The sequence below is a fragment of the Equus przewalskii genome, chromosome 20 (genome assembly GCF_037783145.1).
Source record: "Equus przewalskii isolate Varuska chromosome 20, EquPr2, whole genome shotgun sequence".
In the NCBI taxonomy this organism is placed as follows: domain Eukaryota; kingdom Metazoa; phylum Chordata; class Mammalia; order Perissodactyla; family Equidae; genus Equus; species Equus przewalskii.
Window position 1 is genome coordinate 5,012,165 of NC_091850.1, and position 23,850 is coordinate 5,036,014.

At 39.6% G+C, this 23,850-nt stretch overlaps 1 long non-coding RNA gene across 2 annotated transcripts in view; it reads left to right on the forward strand.

Annotated features, from left to right (window-relative positions):
- LOC139077793 (uncharacterized) overlaps window positions 1–22,324 on the forward strand; it is a 93,118-nt gene extending 70,794 nt beyond the window's left edge. The window contains exons 5-7 of one of the 2 annotated variants that reach the window (XR_011530307.1): window positions 8,400–8,482; window positions 11,987–12,227; window positions 20,330–22,324. This is a non-coding gene — a long non-coding RNA (uncharacterized lncRNA). The remainder of the gene's footprint in view (window positions 1–8,399; window positions 8,483–11,986; window positions 12,228–20,329) is intronic. The other variant, XR_011530306.1, reaches the window with a different exon arrangement.
- Window positions 22,325–23,850: the final 1,526 nt, after the last annotated feature.

Here is a 23,850-nt window from a genome sequence, read left to right on the forward strand (position 1 = left end):
GTTTTTGCTACCACAAACAATACCGTAATAAGCAATCTTGTACGTGCCTCCTCACGTAAGTGTGTGAGTTTTCCTAAGGTGTGTACCTACGAATGAAATCGCTCACTCATGGGATATGCACATTTTAAACTTTTCTAGATAGTGCCAATTTGTTCTCTAAAGTGATTGTATATTTCCTTTTAAAATTTGTTTTTAAATTATACAAAGGACTTGTTCTAGAGCGATCTGCGTGTGATGGACAATCCGTAGGTTTTAGAATTGTATTGATTTACCTATCAACATCCATTTCTTTCTAAAGATGTGCTTCTGGCAGGAGGTGGGGCTAGGCTTTGAACCCAGGACTGCTGTTTCCAACCCTGTGTGCTTTCTCTTGCTTCATATTCTGTCTCCTCTCTACCTGAAGGCATCCAACGTCCCTGTGTGTATGTGTCTTTCTGTGGCAGAAATTTGAGCCTAAATGAAAGTCTGAGTCCTGCTGTAGTTTGGGCTGCGCTTTGTTTGTGGGATTGCAGAGGAGAACCCACCTCCTTGGCTTCCTTCGATCACTGCTGCATCGGAGCATTTTTTCTCCTCTTTCTCCTTTTCCTCCTCCTTCTTCTACACTTAAGTCCATGTTTTTGGACCCTAAAGTAATACACATCTCCCATTCAAATATTCCCACCCTATTCTCATTTTGCTCAGCAGACTAACTATCACCAACATTTGAGTGGGTATCCTTCCAGTTTCTTGTGGGCATATTTTTTGAGACCATGTAATACCCTATTTCTCACCCAACTTTCACCCACTAGTTTTAGTATCCATCGATGATTACTGCCTAAAACAGTTATTACTGTGGTGGTTGATTATTAGTGATATATAATCTTATTTAAACCTCAAAATCACCTCAAGATATATATTGTATTGTTCTCATTGTGAGTATAGACAAAGCAGCAAGGGAATTAATGAACCTGAAGGCTGATAGTCGTTATCTAACTTCTGAATCCTGACTCAGTATACAAAGCAAAAACAAAAACAAAGAACCAATCGATTAGCATTAGATTAACCCACAGTTGCAATGGGCTAACGCTAGATGTATTAAAAGTAAGAGTAAAAGTTGTATCAGGGATGCTACAGTCTCTTGATCCATCTTTAAGAATATGATTGTATGAGAATTTAAATACGTATGAATCTTATTCTGTACCTTTAAAAAAATGCAGCACAGTTCAGAATAAAACTGCGCCAACAACTTGAACTTCATCTGAAAGAATTTATTTGCTGAAGTTGCCAAAAAAAAAAAAAAATCCCAAATGCAAAACTTATCTTAAGTGGTGTTGTGCAGCATGAAGGCCTGTAGGCAGCTTCTGGACTCAAGAGCCAAACTAAAGAAAGCGTACGTTGATGTTTTATTCTAATACGATCTGCGGCAGTCACCTTCTCTTAAAAAGGAGCGTTAAAATTTCACTGCACATCAAGAGACGTGTTCTTGCTTCTAACCCTCATGTTTAAAAACATGTATATTGGGGGAAAGAATGCTTCACGTCCTTATCAAGCAGGGCATAACAAAATTGGAAATTGGTTTGTGATTTATGGCACCTCCGGTGGCACACTGAAGTGTGTAGTAAAATTAACTTTTGGTATATGCAGTAGCTGCCTGCACAGCATGACTAAAGAAAGACCCTGTGAGTAGGAGAGGTTGCAGATGAATGAGGCCAGAAATGGAAAACTTCCACTGGTCCAGGCAGCACAGATGTGTGTTAAAATTTGCTAGCATTTGCATTCAATCTTTGTGGCTAGTAGGAACACAGACTCAGAAGGCACTGAAGGTCCTTCTCTCTTCCTTCCTCCAACCACCTGGACCTATGAGAGTCCATCTGATACAAGGGTCTCTTTGTCTGTTGTCAAGTCAGGGCTGCTACGGGTGGGCAAGCAAAGAAAGTCAAGCACAAGTCCAGACGGCAGTTGCATAAGACCACATTGTTACAGTCTGGGGCTTGGGAGGCATTTTTGGCCAGCAAGACCTTTTGAACACCCACAGGAGCTCGGGGTTGTGGACACAGCCATGGATAGGGAAAATATTTGATAGCAGAGCACTTTCTGGAAATTCCCACATGGTGAACAAGGATGTGCAGTGTAATTTTGGTTTCATATTAAAATTACTTGAAGCAGGACCTGGGACTGTATTGGGTTTGCAGACCTTTCCCTTAAGGAAATCGCCAAATACAACACTTGAGCTTTAGGATTGCATTGCAGTAGAATAAACCAAAAAGGGGCTAATTTACTTTTGTACCCATGCCATTAATGTAAATTGGTTATTAGCTGTTTATGCTAAAGAGCAGCGGTGTAAAACATAAAGGTAGTTTTATTAACTACATTTTGCCCTCTGAAATCTGCTGTACACGGAGTTTACAATCCTTGATCTTTTTCCCCTGCATGCAGTATGGCATTTACTCTGCCTAATTAACATATTTATTAACAAATTACTGCCCCCTTTCTGCAGTTTGCATTTTATACCACATCGCCACAATGAAGTTAATAAGACAGTCCCATGCCCTGCTTTTCTGATTCTTCTGGAATGTTGCATTAGCCTTTTTGTCTCCTCTTGTCTTCCTTTCTTTTTAGGCAGGGGTAATTAAAGAAAAATGGCATTACAAACAATGGCAATGCAGGATAACGGAGACGTAAATGAGTTTCAGTGTCACATCCCCTTTTTGAGACTCTGGGTAGGTGTAAGCAGGGATGTAGATGCGGAGGGACCAAATCTTGCACCTCATCTTTGCCCTCAAAGCCTCATCTCGCTCACCACTCTGGGTACCGCTCTGCCTACAGGGAAGGTCCCTCTTCTCGTTCCTTCTCTCATACTGATCACTCTAGGAGGTAGAAACCTTGAGTGAGGATCAAGAGCAAGAGGAATGTGGGAACAATTCTTAAGAAATTAAGAAAAAAAGCTTTAGCATTTAAGTACGCATTTGTTATAAAAAGTTTCCAGAACTGAGTTTCTCAAACTTAACGATACTGATGTCTGGATATTAGGCATCAAAATTAACTAAAATCTTCTAAGAGTGGGTCCCAGGAGATTCCAGTGTGCAGCCAGGGTTGAGAACTGCTGCTCTCAAGGCTTTCCAGACCAAGAATTCTCAAATCTTTTGGTGTGGCAACACCCTTTTTTGTTTATTTTTTATGACGCCACCTAACTGAAAGTATGTGAAGATTTTAAAAAATTTATTCTTAAAAGTAAACTTAAAATGAATTTAGTTTTGAGAATTCGGGGTGGAATTTACTATGAGGCCTTGAAATAATTGGAGTCCATGCATAAGGGTTATCAATCCTGGCCAGGGATCCACCGTTCTATAAGTATAAGCCTTATTCTTTCTCAAGTGTCTTCCCTTTAAATTCCATCCTCAAAGCCACACTCACAGAAGGGCTTTCTGTTGCCTTATGGACCCAAGAGGATGGGTGCTTTCAGCACACCTGTCTGTTTCACCTACTTGCCCTCTTTGAGCTCCTTTGTTGCCCTTTCTCTCGTGTTCAATGCTTAGACCTTATTTCTTGTCTATATATTTAATGTTTCCTTGCAAATGGCTTGAAATGCTACAAAAATGTAATGTGAAAAACCAGAGCAATTTAGAGAGATCTGACAGTAGAAAAGAGAGATGGTAGGGAGCCCTTACTACGGATATGATGTTAAGAAATCTTGTGGGTGATGGCTATGCTTTTCCCGAGAGAGAGGTTTTCCCAAGGAACCTCTCATCCTTCTCTCATCAGGATTTTAGCCTGGTCTGGGAAATTGCTGTAGTGAATGGGTGCCATATTCTTATCTTCTCACTCTACCCCTTCCTGACCCCATCACCTATGATTTCTTCATCAGTGGGTTAAATCCATGTCAGAAAGAGAAGAGGAGTACCCAAGTGGATTGCTGAAAGATGCATCTGAAACAAAGGCCCACGATGAAGGGAGAATCCGTTTGTGGATTTCCACTGTTTCTTGGTTCTGAAAGAGGATCCGAGTGAGAAGTCCTACCTTGTGTGATGGGTACGAATTGGCTCCATGACACTCAGGTGCAATACAAAAAAAGTATATCCCTTTGTGTTTAAAAGATAAAATTGTATGGTATACAACATTTGTTTCTTAACTGCCTATGGTGCCTCTAGTCATTTGGAAGGTGCTGTTACTATGCTCTCTGTTCTTGAGGGAGGGGCAGCCTGAAGCCCATGCTTGCTGTGTCTGTGTCTCCTCTTCTCCCTGCCAGGTGTGCTTAAGACAAGTTGTATCAGTGCAGGAAAGGGCATCAGGACAGAATAGTTCATTGGAGTAAAACTTAGATGCCTAGGCCAGAGATAATTCCATGGAGTTATGCTGTTCCTCTTCAAGCTCATAGTTAGCCAAGAGTGATACTTAGACTAGGGTGCAGGTGTCCAACTGTCTTGACATAACCCAATATCACAATAGCATGAAAAGCGATATTCTATATTTATTTAGGACTTAAACTTCTGGGAAGGAAGCCAGTTAATTTAATTTAATTTTTAAGAAACCGCTTTCTTGAGGTATGATTGACATGTAAAAAGCTGTACATATTTAACATATACAACTTGAGGAGTTTTGAGATAAGTATACACTCGTGAAACCATCACCACCATCAAGGCCATAAATATATCCATCTCGTCCCAACGTTTCCTCCCACCTCCATTATTATTGTTAAATGAGTTTTCTTTGGTGGTGCGAATACTTAAGATCTATCTTCAGCAAATTTTAAGTATACAGTACAGAATTGTTACCTATAGGCACTATGCTGAATAGTACGTCTCCAGAATGATTTATCTTGCATAACTGAAACTTTGTACTCTTTGACCATTGTCTTCCCATTTCCCCCTCCCCCAGCCCCTGGAAACCACCATTCTACTCTCTGCTTCTATGAGTTTGACTATTTCTGATTCCACATACAAGTAAGATACAGTAAAGTCATGTGCCACATGATGGACTGCATATATGATGTTGGTCCCATAAGATTTGTACCATATAGCCCAGGTGTGTAGTAGGCTATATCATCTAAGTTTGGTAAATACGCTTTATGATGTTCACACAATGACAAAATCACTTAACAACACATTTCTCAGGACATAACCCTGTCTTTAAGCGATGCATAACTGTATTTGTCTTTCTGTGTCTGGGAAGCCAGCTATTTTAATCCTGTGTATCAAGGAAAAGCAAAAAGACCCTAAAACAGGTTTCCTAGCTTGGAATTAGTTCATAGGTCCCCTAAGGGTCTGCCTGGGCTTTGATAGATTTGTGCACCTCCTGATATTGAATGAAAAAAATTAGAGCAGATTTTGAATACCTTTTTTGGGTACAGGGTTTGAGACATCTACTAGATTTTCATGGTGATTTTGGCCTTAAATGGGTTAATAACCACTACTGATTCTGCAATTTAGGATTAAGAGAAATGTGCCTTATATGGGCAGGGTGGGAAGCCTTTACAAACAAATATTTGTAGTTACCGTAGATGTGCTAACCTATAGGAAGTTGATTCCTCAGTTCTAAAGCCCTGTCTGATTCTTGTCCCCCGCCCCCCCGGCATCAGGTTACCCATCAGAGCCAAATGAATGCAGGGGAGACATGGAACCAGTAGGAAGGCAGGCCCTTCCTAGGCTCTACCTGCCCTGGCTGCCAGCAGAATCGGACAACTCGGGTGAAGCGAGGGCCTGGGTGTTAGAGCGGAGCCGGAGAGGCAGTAGCCATGGGCGTGTGATGACGTTCCATCCATTTCCCTGTTGGTGCAGGTGAATCCTTAGTCCAGTGTCCTGGAAAACACAAGCAGTGGCTACTGGTTTCTTCATCCTGAAAATAATAGACTCAGGGATTTCTTTGAGGAAATAGAGCCACATAGTGCTACATAAATTTCATTACTCTTATTATCACTCTGAATTTAATTTGATTTAAAAATTTTATTGGTCCTAATTGTAGCAGTTATGAATGTTGATGTTATTTTACGCCATTTCTAATTTCTATAAAGAATATCGATCTTTGCTTCTTAATAATTGAAAATGACTGCTGCTTAATGGATTCATGCATTCATATGGAATTTCAATCTTTGGCTTTGACATTCAGGGTTAGTGCATATTATCAGGTCCTTTAGAAATTACATGTATTGTTTTCTAAATCCAGTAACGTCTGATCTGTATGATCTAATAGTCTGATGTTTTTCATTATGGAGGAAAATTAGTCAATTTGGAATGCAAAAAAGCTAATTAAACATATTTTTATATGCAAAAATAAGAATAGTACTTAATGATATTTTGCTATTGGTTTTTACTAAAGATTTTCTTTTTCATTTGGAGTAATGCCAGATGAGGATCTCTCTGTAGACGGTAAGAGTGTGTGTTTGACTTTGTACCAGGCACATTTCTAGTTTTGACAGAGTTAACACATATTTGGACCACCCTTATTAAACAGGCTGCTATGTTAGGAAGATGTATAAATACTCAGGAAAGGGTTTGTAAGAGAATAACCCACTGCACTCTATTTGTGTTATGGTCACCATATGCATAAGCTAATTTTAAATACTAAAACTCTAATTATAGGAGGCCACTTTCCTGAAGGATGGGCCATGTTGGGAAGAGAGGTGAGGACGTGGGGAGTGAGTCACAGGGCCAGATGAGTGAGTCGGTAGAGATGGTAGGATCATTCTTTGGGGTCCCCCTGTATCCCGGGGGAGAAACTTGGAACTGGGTTTGTTCCTTTGATTGTAATTTGGAGGATAGCACTTGGATGGAGTACTTCCATAGATAACCCTCAGATTTCTGAGGAATAATAATAAGCTGCAATTTTGATCTAGGGGCAGGAAAGTCCTTACAGAAGAACCCTAACTAAGTAATACGGTGTATGTTGAGCTAAGTGGTCTGTGGTTCAAGAGCAATTACCGGGGGAGAGGAGATCTGGGGCTCAGCAAAACACTTTCATACTTTTACTGAATTTCTTTGGGTTCAGATTCCTTATGTTTCTGACTGGTCCTGTTTATGTTTTCTTTATTCATTATTATTTCTTTATTCATTGGTTTTTAAATAAATGCTGCTTGAATCCAACTGCTTAACTCAACTATACATAGGGAAAACAAGGAATGGGTGTTGGCTGGGACTTGGATCCAAGAAGAGTGGGCCCAGACATATAATCAAGAATGATTCCTTACTTTAAGGTCAACTGATTAGCAAACTTAATTCTATCTGCTTCTTTAATTCCCTTTGCCGTGTAACATAACATCTTCACATGTTCTAGGGATTCGGACATGGGCATCTTTGGAGGCCATTATTCTGCCTGTCAAAGATAGAAATGTCCTATATCAGTGCTGTCTAATACAGTAGCCACTAGCCACAAGTGGCTATTTATTGTTATTATTATTTTTTTAAAGATTGGCACCTGAGCTAACATCTGTTGCCAATCTTCTTTTTTTCCCTCTTCTTCTCTCCAAAGCTCCCCAGTACATCGTTGTATATTCTAGTTCTAGGTCCTTCTCGTTGTGCTATGTGGGACGCCGCCTCAGCATGGTTTGATGAGTGCTGCCATGTCTGCCCCCAGGATCCAAACTGGTGAAACTCTGGGCCACCAAAGCAGAGTGCACGAACTTATCCACTCGGCCATGGGGCCGGTCCCCACACATGCTTATTTAAATTTAATTAAAATAAGTAAAATTAAATGTTCAGTTCCTCAGTCGCATTAGCCACAATTCAAGTGCTCAATAGCCACATGTGGTTATTGGTTTGCATAATGGACAGTACCACTCTAGAGAGGTAGAAAGTGCAAGATAACGTAGGTCTTGGTACTTCTCAACCTCTTCCATTTAGGAACCCTTGAGAATAGATAAACTTGCACCGATGGCACTAGGAGATGTGGGCTAGCCCAACGAGACCTGATTCAAACAGGAACTTTCTTTAGAGATGCTTGCTAATTCTTATTTTGTCCAATAACGTATCCAAGTTTATTTTATTAAAGAAAGTATATATATTTCCAAATCTTCAAATAAAACCAGCATTCTGGAAAAGTCACCATGTTTATTCGAGAACTCCCCCGGTCCATTGCCACATACTCCAGTGCTGATACATACACCAAGAGAATTCCAGCTGTAGAAATTTCTGGGCAGAGGAGGAATACGGTCAGATTTGAAGATGGCCCCCAGGGAGCAATGGCCTGGGGGGAGGATAGCTTTGACAGGAAATAGTCTAGAGGTAGGGAGACTAGCTAGGAGGAGGATTATATATCCTTGCCCTCTTTAACTCAAGTGACATTAAGAGATTTGCTTTGGCCAATGAAATGTGAGCCAAAGTGACATGTGTTACTTTGGAGAAGAAGCTTTGAAAGTCAGTTCCTGCCTTGTGATACTCTCTTTACTCTCTTTGTGATACCCTCTTCCCTAACAATAAGTAATGTTTCAGATGAAGACTGTTCCATCAACCTTGATCCCAGAATGAAGACAGTATGGAGCAGAACTACAGCTGACCCATGATGGGCATTCAATGTGAGCAAGAAATTAACTTATATTTTTGTCAGCCACTAAGATTTTGGGATTATTTGTTACCACAGCAGAACTTAGCCTCTCTTGATTGATACAGAGATGGTGCAAGATAGTTGGACAAAGATCTTGGCTGTATAAAATCTCAATTAAGAGATATGTTGACTTAAAAATGGTTACAATTCATGGGCGACCCTGATCTTTAAGGTTTATTTATGCTTTTTTCCTTTATCTACATAACAGACATTCATTTTTTATATTTCACGTTAAGGTTCTTTTTACTATTTAGTTTATGCTATCAAATTATATCATTATATGATCAAATTATATGATGCCAACATTATTTCATAATACTCTCTGATTGGATTTGGGTTGCAAGAACAGAGCATGGAAACAATTTAGTGGAGACACAAGATTTTTCTGTTAGCTAGAATTATTGGAAATTGAGGAGATGGGTTTGCATCTTTCAGATGACATTCCTCCCTGGTTTATTCCATTGAGTAGTCGTTAGTTTGAGATTGCCCTTCCAACCCCAAATCCAAAGAATAGATACAATTTTGGTAGCTATTTTTATAAAGGGTTGAGGACTAAAAGCAATTAATGGTTGACTTGGATCTTTTTCTCCTTTCCCTAATCAGTAATAAGTGATACTATCTGTTTTCCTAAAGCAATAAATAATGGTACTATTATATCTGATCAACAAACTATATCATATTACACAGTCCAAAATTGGAATGTATATCCCAAATGCAATTGGCCTTCCTCTGAAGATGGAGATTTTAATAGTCAGAAGAGACCCAGTAGCAGCATGAAAAAAAAAATGCTATGAGTCACTCACAGTAGTCATGTCATTTCTTGGGTACAACTTTGAGCAGTTTATATTATTGTTACTTGACCTGTTTTTACGTAAGTGAAGGCTTGTAAAGAGAGTGGAGTTACTGGTGGTGAAGGAGAACAAGTCTATTAATATAGGTATCATAAGCCAGAGGGTTTATAATGACTTGACTGAGGTCCACTGTTTACCTCGATGGGTTTCTATTTCCGTTTTTTGTTTCCTCTAGTACAAAAATGTCTTTTGTTGCTCTTTGTTAGCTAAAAGTATGAATCTTAAAAAATAGGGAAGCCACAATCCATCTGCTTTTCATGGACCCTCAAGTGGTGGTGGTGAGGGGGAGATGGGAGCAAACCGGGTTGATGCGTAAGCTCATCAGGACTCAAAATGCTGTAGATTGCTTCTACTGACAAAATTCTTCACTTGTTAAGGGAAAAAATGTGAGAGGAAGATGCATTAGGTGGTATCTTTGTTTTTTTCTTGACATTCTTAGGTCATTTTGGGAAGAGCACAGGAAAACTGTCATACATTTCCAAAGGACTAGGCTATGAATGTTAAATTTCATAAACCATGTATTTTTGATGCATATTATTATATAGCCACTCTGCATACAGCACCTAGAACAGAATTGACATTTTTCCCCCAATGAGGGAAGAATTTTGTCAATATAAGCCTTTCTACACATTAAGCCAGGAAACTGTATAGTAGAGTCAAATGTCTTAAAGTAAATTGTTACAAAATGAGTCATATTTCCTCCAAGGAGTTATAGTAAAATTAAAGATTATTTTTCTGACTTAAGAGTTGATAGTAAATAAATCACAGATATATAAATATATTGTAGAGAAGAGATACAGGTGTAAATCAGTAATAATTTAAATGTAAATTAATGAAGTAATAAAGTGGGAATAAATCCACAAGGAAAGGCCAATGCAATATAAGGTGCACGTGCGACACAAGAAAACTCATGCATCATGAATTTGATCCAAAATTAATGACAGCTATAACAAACATTGATTAAACATTGAATGACCCACAATTTTACCTGCCTCCTTTGGAGTGATGCTCCAGGCCTTCAAAAGAAGCAATCCATTGAAGTTTTAGCCAATGTGTTCTTTTTCTGTGACAGTAAACTTCCAGTGGAAGACAATCACTGTTTACTGTTATCACTGATCTTAAAATAGCAGGTATTTCATAAATGAGTGTTATTGCTGATTATGGGGCTGTTTCTTCCTCCAAAAATTATTTTCTAAAAAGAGGCTGATTATTCCATTCACAATAGCATAAAAATATGAAGTACCTAGGGATAATCTTAACAAGAAATGTATAGGTCCAATATGAAGAAAACTAAAACTTTACTAAAGGAAAGAGAAGACTATTTCTTTGGTGGGGGGTGGGGTTAAATGTCTTAAAGATATGAATTATGTAACTTTTTTCAAAATAAGTTTAATGTAATTCTGATTATTATTCATATAGACTATTTTGAGAACTTAAAAATAATTCCAAAATTGTTCTGGGAGAAAAAAATAGAGAATGACCAAAGAATTTTTTGACAAAGAATCACAATGAGAGAACACTTATACTATCATGTATTAAAATGTATTACAACTTCACGCCTGTTAGGGTGGCTATTGTCAAAAAGAGAAAACAAGTGTTGGTGTGGATATGAAGGAATGAGAACCCTTGTATGTTGCTAGTGGGAATGTCAAAAGGTACAGCCACTGTGGAAAACAGTATGGCAGTTGCTCAAAAATTAAACATAGAATTACCATTTGATCCAGCAGTTACACTTCTGATTATATACACAAAAGAATTGAAAGCAGTGACTCAAACAGATATTTGTATACCAGTGTTATTAGCAGCCTTATTCACAATAGCCAAAAGGTGGAAACAGCCCAAGTGTCCATTGACAGATTAATGGATAAACAAAATGTGGGCTATACATCCAATGGAATATTATTCAGCCTTAAAAAGGAATGAAATTCTGATACATGCTACCACACAGATGAAACTTGACACATTATGCTAAGTGAAATAAACTAGACATAAAAGGACAAATATTGTATGATTCCACTTATATGAGGTACCTAGAATAGTCAAATTCACAGAGGCAGAAAATAGAAGAGTGGATTCCATGTACTGGAGGGAGAGGGAGTGTGGTGTTATTATTTAATGGGTCCAGAGTTTCAGCTGGGAAGATGAAAAAGTTCTGGAGATGGATGGTGATTATGGTTGTACAATATTGTGAATGAACTTAATGTCACTGAACTGTACACTTAAAAATGGTGAAAATGATAAATTTTATGAGGCTATATATATTTTACCACAATAAAAAATCCCCCTCAAAACTGTATCACACAGTTAGAGTTGCAGAGTAATTGCTCAATATTGGTACCCAGTTCAACATAACCACATGGACAGTCAAGAAAGAAACTCTAGCATGTTAATGAATTTAATATGTGATATAAATAGCTATCATAAATAAGTTGGAAAAAGAAGAATTATTTAATGAATACTGGGACAATTAGTGAACTATTTTGGGTAAAAATACATACTAAGCTTTTATTATAATCTAAAATACCATGTGGATCAAGGTGTTCAATTTAAAACTGAAGCCATGAGGATGTCAGCAACATGGCTGAGTGAGTGGTTCCCTTTGTCTCTCCCTCTTCAAACTACAGCTAAATGGACATTCATAAGTCAACGGAGGATACCCACACAGCACTTCAGGATGCCTGAGAGACCCATGCTGCTATACATCAGAAGGTGGATGGACTATCCCCAGGGAGGAGTGGAGATGGGCGAGAACTCTCCAGCCCCCAGACAGCACAACGTGCAAGCAACTGTTCTCCTGGCTGAAGTGCTCATAGCACTGCCTCAGCCCCGAGGTGCACGTGTACCTCAGCGCAACTGTGGAAACAGGTGACTGCATCCCTGAGCCCCTCATGATTGCTCTTTGGTCTAGAGGGAAAGCTCACAGTCCCACCATAGCTCCAGGGAGTGACTCAGGCTCAGACCCAGTGGGGAGGCCCCACCAACAAGCACAAAGGCTGGTGCGACTTAGGAGCGGACGGGGCACAGCTTCAAATCTGGGTGATCAAATCCCTGGCTGCCTTAAATGCTCATAGCTCTGCTGTAGCCCCAGAGGGGAAAATGAGACCCAGTAGGACCGTGGGGGCAGGTAGTAACAACCCTGAGCCCCAGTGTGATCTTTCCTTGGTCCAGTGGGAAAATGCACAATCCCACCATGGTCTCAGGGAGAGACTTGGCTCGGTCCTAGTAGAGAGGCCCTGCCCACCAAGCACAAAGGCTGCTATGACCTAGGACCAGACCATGGCACAGCCGCAAGTTCAGGTGAACAAACTTCCAGCTGTTTTAAATGCCCATGGCTCTGCTGCAACCCCAAAGGGGGAGGTGCAACCCAGCAGGACTGTGGAAGCAGGTGGTAACAACCCTGAGAGCCAGTATGATCACTCCTTGGTCCAGTGGGAAAACCCACAGTCCCACTGCAGCTCCAGAGAGTGACTCAGGCACTGTCCCAGTGAAGAGGCCTCACCCACCAAGCATAAAGGCTGGTGCAACCTAGGAACAGATGGCGGCATATCTGAGGCCCAGGTGAAAGTACCAGTAGGAACTGCAAACATTGACAGTATCACAGAAGTCCTGAAGGGTCAGTACAACCGGTGGGACTGTGGAGCAGGTGGCAGCAGCCCTGAGCCCCTGTGTGATCACTCTCTCAACCAGTGGGAGAGTCCATAATCCCACTACGGTTGCAGGGAGTGGGGCTGGCTCAGACCTAGTGGGGAGGCCCCACTCATCAAGAACAACAGCGGATATAACCAAGCACCAGATGGCAGCAGAGCTGTGAGTCCAGGTGAATAAACTCCCAGCTGCCTTGAAAGTCCATAACACTGCTGTGGTCCCTAAGGGGAGAGGGCATCTGGGAAGTCTGTGGGAGCAGGCAGCAGCAACCTGGAGCCCCTGTGTGATTGTTCCCACAGTTGGCGGGAGACCCAGAGGGCCACAGTGATGTCAAGAAGTGGCCCAGGCTTGGACAGGAACAGCTGATGGGGATCCTCATGGGTGCAGATTACACAGCTCCTGCCCCATTTCCCCAGTGGCAGTAAGTGGAAACTGTGACCAAATTCTATGTCTATGCAGAGGCACAAATCCTCACTGTCAAGTAGTATGGAAAAATATATTGAATCTCTAGAACAAAGTGAAAATGGCAAATATCCAGAAATTAATCCTGAAGACACAGAAATCTACAATCTAAATGACAAAGAATTCAAAATAGCTATCATTAAAATATTCAACGAGTTAAAAGAGAATACAGATAGACAATTTAATGAGTTCAGGAGCTACTTCACAAAGAGTTGAAACTATAAAGAAGGACCAGTCAGAAATGTTGGAGATGACAAATACAATGGAAGAGATTAAGAAAAATCTGGGCTCCCTGAACAGTAAAGCTGATATTGTGGAGGACAGAATTAGCAGTGTGGAGGACAGGAATATAGAAGAGCTTCAGATAGAGAGGAAGAGAGAACTAAGACTGAAAAGAAATGAAGAAACTCTCTGAGAAATATCCAATTCAATTAGGAAATGCAACATAAGGATTATAGGTATCCCAGAGGGATAAGAGAAGGAGAAAGGAGCAGAAAGCTTCTTCAAAGAAATAATAGCTGAGAACTTCCCAAACCTGGGGAAGCAGCTGGAAATCCATGTGACAGAAGCCAATAGATCTCCAACCTTTATCAATGTAAAAAGACAAACTCCAATGAATATAGCAGGAGAGCTGACAAAAGTCAATGACAAAGAAAAAATATTAAGGGCAGCAAGGCAGAAGAAAATAACCTACAAAGGAACCCCTGTCAAGCTGTCAGTGGATTTCTCAGGAGACTAGGAGAGAGTAGAATGATATATTCAAACTTATGAAAGACAAAAACTTTCAACCAAGAATACTCTATCCAGTGAAAATATCCTTCAAATATGATAGAGAAATAAAAACTTTCCAAGTTAAACAAAAGTTAAGGCAGTTCATTGCCACAAAACCCCCTCTACAAGAAATTCTCAGGAAGGTCCTCATACCAGAAAAGAAAAGGAAAAGTTTACAATACCATATCTATTCAGATAGACAAAATCAGAAAATTGCAGCTTTCTATCAGAACAGGTTAGCAAATACTTAATTATAACATTAAAGATAAAGAAAAGGAAAACACCAAGAACACATATAATCTTGTCATTTTAACCATAAATTCACAACACAAGATGAAATAAGACGTAACAATAACAACTAAGAAGAGGAAGAGGAAAAGGATGGAACTGGCTTAATCTAAGGAAATAAGAGGCTATTAGAAAATGGACTATCTCATCTATGAGATTTTTTATACAAACCACATGGTAACTAAACAAATAATTAGAACAGAGACACAAATTATAAACAAGGAGAAAACTAAGAAAACCAGCATAGAAACCTACCTTACCGAATTGGTAGTCTGAATTATATGGGATGAGAAACAAAGGAAATGCAGGAGAACCAGAAAACAAGCAATAAAATGGTAGAATTAGGCCCTCATCTATCAATAATCACTCTAAATGTAAATAGATTGAATTTCCCAATCAAAAGACACAGAGGGGCAGGAGGGATTATAAAACAAGACTCAACAATATGCTGCCTATGGAAACACATCTCAGCCCCAAAGAGAAACACAGACTCAGACTGAGGGGATGCAAGATAATGCTCCAAGCTAATGGTGAACAAAAGAGAGCAGGCATTGCAATACTTCTATCATACAAAGTAGACTTCAAGAAAAAACAGATACAGAGAGACAAAGAGGGGCAGTATATAATGATAAAAGGGACACTCCACCAAGAAGACATAGCACTTATAAACATATATGCACCCAACACAAGAGCACCAATGTACATAAAGCAACTATTAACAAACCTAAAAGGAGAAGTTAACAATAACACAATAATAGTAAGGGACCTCAACACCCCACTTACACCAATGGATAGATCATCCAGACAGAAAGTCAACAAGGAAATTGTAGAATTAAATGAAAAACTAGATCAGATGGACTTAATAGATATATTAAACAGTAGCTTACACATTCTTTTCAAGTATGGATGGGACATTTTCAAGGACAGACCATATGTTGAGAAACAAGGCAGCCTCAATAAATTTAAGAGGATTGAAATAATACCAAGCATCATTTCCAACCATAATGCTATGAAACTAGAAATCAATTACAAGAAAAAAGCTGGTAAAAGGGCAAAGATGTGGAGATTAAACAACATGCTACTGAACAACCAATGGATCATTGAAGAAATTAGAAGAGAAATCAGATATTATCTGGAGACAAATGAAAATGAAAACACAACATACCAACTCATGTCAGATGTGGCAAAAGTGGTCCTAAGAGGGAAATTCATTGCAATACAGGTTCACTTTAACAAACAAGAAAAATCTCAAATAAACAATCTCAAACTACACCTAACAGAATTAGAAAAAGAAGAACAAACAAAACCCAAGTCAGTAGAAGGAGAGAAATAATAAAAATTAGAACAAAAATAGATTAAGTTGAAACAAAAAAGACAATAGAAAGGATCAATGAAACAAAGAGCTGGTTCTTTGAGAAAATAAACAAAATTGACAAACGCTTAGCCAGGCTCACTAAGAAAAAAAGAGAAAAGACTCAAATAAATAAAATTACAAATGAAAGAGGAGAAATTACAACACATACCACAGAAATACAAAAGAGTATAAGAGAATACTATGAAAAACTATATGCCAACAAATTGGACAACCAAGAAGAAATGGATAAATTCTTAGACTCTTACAACCTCCCAAAACCAAATCAAGAAGAAGTAGAGAATCTGAATAGACCAATCACAAGTAAAGAGATTGAAACACTAATCAAAAACCTTCCCCAAAATAAAAGTCCATGACCAAATGGCTTCTCTGGAGAATTCTACCAAACTTTCAAAGAAGATTTAATGTCTACCCTTCTCAAACTATTCAAGAAAATTGAGGAAGGTGGAATACTTCCTAACATATTCTATGAGGCTGACATCACCCTGATACCAAAGTGAGACAAGGACAACACAAAGAAGGAAAATTACAGGCCAATATCACTGAAGAACATAGATGCAAAAATCCTCAAAAAAATATTGGCAAACTGAATACAGCAATACATTGAAAAGATCATACACCATGATCAAGTGGGATTTATACCAGGGACACGGGGATGGTTCACCATCCACAAATCAATCAACATGATACACCACATTAACAAAATGAGGAACGAAAACAACATGATCATCTCAATAGATGCAAAGAAAGCATTTGACAAGATCTAACATCCATTTATTATAAAAACTCTCAATAAAACGGGTATAAAAGGAAAGTACCTCAACATAATAAAGGCCATATATGACAAACCCACAGCCAACATCATACTCAATGGGGAAAAACTGAAAGCCATCCTTCTGAGAACAGGAAAAAGACGAGGGTGCCTACTGTCACCACTCTTATTCAACATATTACTGCAGGTTTTGGTCAGAGCAATTAGGCAATAAAAAGAAATAAAAGGAATCCAAATATACAATGAAGAAGTGAAACTTGCTGTTTGCAGATGACACAATTTTTTACACAGAAAACCATAAAAAATCCATTGGAAAGCTGTTAGAAATAATCAACAATTACAGCAAAGTTGCAGGGTACAAAATCAACTTAGGAACATCAGTTTTATTTCTAAACTCTAATAACAAACTAACAGAAAGAGAACTCAGGAACACAATCCCATTCATAATCACAACAAAAAGAACAAACTATCTTGGAAAAAATTTAACCAAGGAAGTGAAAGACCTATTCAATGAAAACTACAAGACTTTACTGAAAGAAATTGATGTTGACATAAAGAAACAGAAAAACATTCCACACACATGGATTGGAAGAAAAATCTTAGTTAAAATGTCCATACTACCTACAGCAATCTACATATTCAATGCAGTCCCAATCAGAATCCCAATGACATTCTTCACAGAAATAGAACAAAGAATCCTAAAATTCATATAGGGCAACAAAAGACCCAAATTACTAAAGCGATCCTGAGAAAAAAGAACAAAGCTGGAGGCATCATAATCCCTGACTTCAAAATATACTACAAAGCTATAGTAATCAAAACAGCTTGGTACTTGTACAAAAATAGGCACACAGATCAATGGAACAGAGTTTAAAGCCGGCAAATAAAGCCACACATCTACAGACAGCTAATCTTCAACAAAGGAGCTGAGAACATACAAAGGAGAAAGGAAAGTCTCTTCAAATGGTGTTGGGAAAACTGGACACTCATGTGTAAAAGAATGAAAGTAGACCATTCTCTTACACCATTCGTAAAAATACATTCAAAGTGGATCAAAGACTTGATGGTAAGACCTGAAACCATAAAGCTTCCAGAAGAAAATATAGGCAGTACCCTCTTTGACATCAGTCTTACAAGGATCTTTTCAAACACCATGTCTTCTCAGACAAGGAAAACAAAAGAAAAAATAAACAAGTGGAACTTCATCAGATTAAAGAGCTTCTAAAAGGCAAGGGAAAACAGGATTGACACGAAAAGACAACCCGCTAACTGGAAAAAAATATTTGCAAATCATATATCTGACAAGGGGTTAATCTCCATAATATATAAAGAACTCATACAACTCAACAACAAAAAATCAAAGAACCTGATCTAAAATGGACAGAGGACATGAACAGACATTTCTCCAAAGAAGATATACAGATAGGCAATAGGCAGATGACAAGATGCTCAACATCACTGATCATCAGGGAAATGCAAATCAAAACTACACTAAGATATCACCTTACACCTGTTAGAATGGCTATAATAATCAAGACAAACAAATAACAAATGTTGGAGGGGTTGTGGAGAAAGGGAATCCTCATACAGTGTTGGTGGGATTGCAAACTAGTTCAGCCACTAGGGCAAACAGCATGGAGACTTCTCAAAAAACTAAAAATAGAAATACCATATGACCCAGCCATCCCACTACTGGGTATCTATCCAAAGAACTTGAAATCAACAATTCAAAGAGACTTATGCACCCCTATGTTCATTGTAGCATTATTCACAATAGCCAAGACATGGAAGCAACCTAAGTGCCCATTTACTGATGATTGGATAAAGAAGATAGGGTATATATATACAATGGAATACTACTCAGCCATAAAAAAATGACAAATTCTCCCATTTGCAACAACATGGATGGACCTTGAGGGTATTATGTTAAGCAAAATAAGGCAGACAGAGAAAGACAAACACTGTTTGATTTCACTCATATGTGTAAGATAAACGCATGGACAAAGAGAACAATTTAGTGGTTACTAGGGGGAATGGGGCTTGGGAGTGGGCACAAAGGGTGAAGGGGCACACCTATATGGTGACTGACAGGTAATATTGTACAACTGAAATTTCACAATGTTGTAAACTATCATAGCCTCAAAAAAAAAAAAAAAAAAAAAAAAACTGAAGCCATGAGAATATTTGTCTAATCTCAGGATGGGAAAAGATTTTCTAGCAATAAAGATGATAGCATTACAAAGAAAAATTTGATAGGTTTCATGCATAAAAATCAAAAGGCAAGTAATAAACTAGAAAAATTATTCATATGCAAAAGTTTTAGTAACATTTTCCTATACATAGTTCATGCAAAAATAGACCATTTAAGGAAGAAAAATATGAGTTGATATTAATGTTCAATCTTGCTAGAAATCTAAGATTTGTAATTTTTTTGACTATGAACAAAGCTATTATTAAAGATAATTCTCAGGGTTGTAAGGGTTTGAGGGGGTGGGTACTCATTCACAGCTGGTGAGGGAACACATTTGGACAGGAAAGCTGTAATAAGACTTTGTTGGTTGTGATAGAAACTAAGCTTAAACTAGTTTAAACAAAAGAGGGAATTTTTTTGGCTTATGCAACTGAGAAGTTCAAGGATGGCAGCGGCTTTATGCAAAGTTGAATCCAGTAGTTCAAATGATTCCTTCTCTGTCTCTTTTTCTGTCTCTGTGTCTCATTTGCTTGCCTCTGCATGGCTATATTCTCAGGCAGCCTCTCTCTACATGGTGAAGAGAGAGCTGTTGGCAGACCGAAGTTTACATTATCCTTACTGCTTGCTGTCCTAGAGAAAGGGAGAGAGTGAGAGCAAGCATCTTTTTTTTTTTTAAATAATAGCTTTATTGGGATATAATTTATATACCATCTCAATTCACCCATTTAAAGCATACAATAAAGGATTTTTAGCATATTCACAGGGTTCTGCAACCATCACTACAATCAAGTCTAGAGCATTTTCATCACCCCAAAAAGAAACCTTGTAACAGTTGGAGGGACTTCTCATTTTCCCCTTAACATGTCAGCCCTAGGCAACCACTAATCTAATTTCTGTCTCTATAGATTTGCCTGTGAGCATCTTTCAAAGCATCTGCAGCAAATGTCCTGAGGAAATTCCAGTTAACCTGCCTTGGGTTATGTGTCCATCTCTGAAGTACTTCCTGGGTCAAGGGGATGGAGTCCTCTTGCTGGCCAAGTGAAGTCACCACCTCAGCTCTGAGGCTGGGAGCTGGATCTAAGGAGCCATCCGAGACACATGTTTTGGGCAGGAATGAGAATGTTATGGAATGGGAAGGGGGTCTTCAAAGGCAGGAGAGCTGGCGGGCAAACATGTGTCCATACCCAGGGCAAACTTGGCAATATGTACCCAAAGTCTTTGAAATATACATATCTTTGAGCTTAGCAACTCCAACTTTGGGACTTTATCCTAAAGAAAGGACCAGAAACAAACTTTCACTCCTGGTGCACCTGTGGCGATGGGGTGGGAATTAGAGAAGGAGGCAGAGGATAAGCAGCCCCCAGGCTGGTGGAGGAGGAAGATAGTAGCTGTGTGTGAATGAAGGTGGAGCACCCAGCTTGAGCAGGGAGCACTTACAGAAACCTCTGACTTCATCTTCCCCTAAGGTCAACAATGTGGCATGATGGCAGCACCCCAGCCACAGAGGCGAGTGATATTCTCTGGCTAAACTACTTCAGCTTTCACCCTGAGGAAGCAAGATCTCCATCAGCACCCGGTGTTGTGGTATGTGCTGCTTTTTGATCCTGTCCCAGCCACTTGGACTGTGTTTGAGTCCTGTGCAGGTCAGGCAGCGGGTGAGAAAGCCTGACCAGATGTCAGAGTCCAGGTGTCAGCTGAGCTGCATTGCCTGAGCCTTGCCAATGTGTGTTCTCTCTCGCCTTTTAAACTTTCCAGGCCTGGAATGAGGGGACATTTGAGTTGTCCTCAGTCCGAAGGAACCACTGCCCTGTGGCAGGTCTCCCAGGAAGATATCCATGTGGTCTGTAGATTGTCTTTTAACTGCATGAATATGTTTTTTTAAAGCCAGTTGGAAGGTGGGTGCTTTCATTCAGTAGGTGCCTGCTGTTTTATGAAAGAGAGAAAATTCCTCTTTAAAAGTGAAGTGAAATCTACAAATTTAAAGGCTAGTTTAGGGGTGTTAAAGAAGCAAATATGATGAGTCTTTAAGTGAACACACAGTTGTTACAGAGAGCATCAGGCCAGTCTGTGTGTGTTTGAGGCTCATACTGTCAGTGTGAATTGGGATGTTAACTGTTGAAGGTTGGGGTCTCAGTGGGACTTCACAAATACAATATAAAAGTTGAAGGCAGCTTTGGCATCCGAGGCACGCTGTTGAGATTCAGGTGGGAACCATCCCAAAGCCCAGCTATGGCCTCACAGCAGGAGTTTTAGGTGTTCACTCCTGCTGCACCTGTCTGTGCTTCCTTCCCAGCTGCCATGCAGCCCCTCAAAGGCTGTGGACTCCAAGACCGTGGAGCCGGCATTTCTAGGAGCCAGGATCAAGCCTGACTTGGCCACATAATTTGACTTTATTCTAGGCAGGAACTAATAAACGTTTTCTTCACTTGATTCCAGTCAGGATAGGAATATCACATCCAGATACATTTAGAAATCAAATTAAGGCTGGAGTGATTAAAAATCAGGGATGGCAAGAGTGGGATGTTGAAGAAAGAACAAAATTAGGATCTGCACAGAGATTGGTATGGATGGGGTGGGGAGCACGCTCTTACTTTAAGTCTCTTGATTTTGTGATTTAATATTGGGAGACAACTGGCTTTTAGCCATATTTAAGATCTGATGACTGATGGAGTGGAAGATGTTGGAGAGAGAATATTTTTGCTTAGCTGTTTGGCAAGCTGTTGGTACCAGCAGTTAGATGACATGGGGCCACAGTTTCTTCAGCATCACCTCCAAGTTCCTACAGTGGAGGCAGGTATGCCCTGATGGTGCAGTGGAAAGATGAGCACGGTTTGAAATTAGAGGATTGGAGCTCGCGTTTCAGCTCGGCAGTCAGCACTGTGAATTGTCTGCAGCTTAAACTTCCCAGCAGTGCCTGGAGGGATTTTCTCCAGGTGCTTCCTATATTACCATCCCTTGTTAATAGTAACTTTTTTGAATTTTGGGTTGTTTAAGTGGTTTTTACAGACGTAGCCTAAGAAGCCACGAGTTTCAGAATTAAATGATTCCCAGCTTTCCTCTGTCCCTCTGTTCCCAAGGCATTGAAATTGAATGTGCCAACTGGAGGATAGAAGAGAAAGCATTGGGGGAAATTTCTAGATATCTTAAGTTTTAAAACTCTTCTTACTCTCCCCATGTCCCAGATGGTTTAATTTTGGCATAAATAATGTGCCTTCACACTGGATTGCAAAAGGCATGTGATTTTATTTGTGTGATGTATTGTCTTCTGCAGTATTAAAGGGAAAGAAATGTTAATGTATGTCATCCTATCTTGCTTCTGAAGCCAGGGTAGTTGTACAGTTTTGTTACCAGCAGTGCTAACCTGAATGTGATCTGGTTACCTTGGAAATGCAGGAATTTATATGAATGTACTGTAAAATAAAATGTGGACTGATTCCCAGGAAAACAAAACAAAAAGAAAATCCCATAATCACTTTGAATTTGTAAAATGGGAAAAAAAGATCATGATGCCAACGATAACAATGGTGAAAATGATGTTACCTGTCACTAATTTATTTTGGGTTGGAGGGGGTTGAGTAGGGTGGGGAGAGGTGGTAATCTATGGGCCTTTCTGGGGTGGAAGAAGAAGAGGGTCATGAAAATTCCCTTTCACCTGGCCAGGTGATGGCTGTAGAGGGTTCTCTTTGCCACTGAAGATGTATCAGGTGCGGCTGGGTATCGGGGGCTATGCGGTGTAGTGGGCAGTGGTCTACTTCCCTCTCTCTGGGGAGTTATCACAAGCACATAAACTCCAAAGACCTTTCTTTAGTTCCTTATGCTAAGTTTATGATGATAGAAGACACCAAATGTGAGGGCATCAAGGGGTGTGAGTGAAATGCAGCCTGAGTCTGGGTGACTCCTTTTTGTGCTCTGGACACCAGCAAGGCCTTCCTGAACATACCTTTGGGATTGTAGGGGAGGAAAACATTTCCTCTACCCTCTGGGTTCTTCTGGCTGGGCTACAAATTAAATTGACATGAGACAGGATAACAGAAGAAAATCAAACAAAGCTTTACAACACGTATACATGGGAGACAATCAGGAAAAGTGAGCAACTCACCAAAATGGCAGAGTCTCTCATCTTAAATACCATCTTCAGCTAAAGAGAAGGGGGATGTTGGGGGGTGGGGATGGTTTGCGGCTTCAAAGAGGAGGAAAGCAATTCACATGGACATGGAAAAGCAAATGTTTGGTTAATAGAACTTTGATAAGAGTGGGCTTAGCAAGGATCCTCCCAGTCTATCAATACCCAGAGTTATCTATGATGATGGCCTGTCCTGGGGACAGGCTTTTATTTTAAATTTCCTTTAGAAAGTTAGGGGGAAGCTCAAAGTTCCTTTTTGAGTCTTTTATTCTTGAAAATAACCAAGGCAAGGCAAAGAGACACATTTTGGGGTGGCCAATTCTTATCCCCCCGAGGATGTTCCCATGTGGCTATTCTTTTGATTGACAGAGTGTTCAGCCCAGACCCCTCTCTTTCCTACTTTCCTCCAGAATTCTCTCTCTCTCTTTGTCTTCCCTCTTCTTATGCCTCAAACACCATCATTCCTTTATTGTAGATATGAATCTGAGCTAGTCTCTCCCAAGCCTCTCTTTTGCTGGGCAGAGGAAAGTGGAAGCTCTAAAACCTGGGGACAGAGCGGGAGAGGAAGGATGATGAGTGGTCGTGACTTCAGCGGGGAGCTTAACTTTTTAATTTTATTTTTCTGCTTTTCTTTTATATTGCCTCCAGATACCTAAAAAAAATTATCAGATTTTACACCATGAGAATTAATTTTCTCATTGGATCTCCTTAAAGAGTCATATCACCTGCTAGCATAGATCTTATTCGTTACACACATACACATACAAAACATATCTTCTTGTTGCCCTTGAGTTACTTGATCAAATCCACTTTTACTTACTTTGTTTGTGGGAGCCCGGACACACCTGTCCTTTCCTGGGTTTG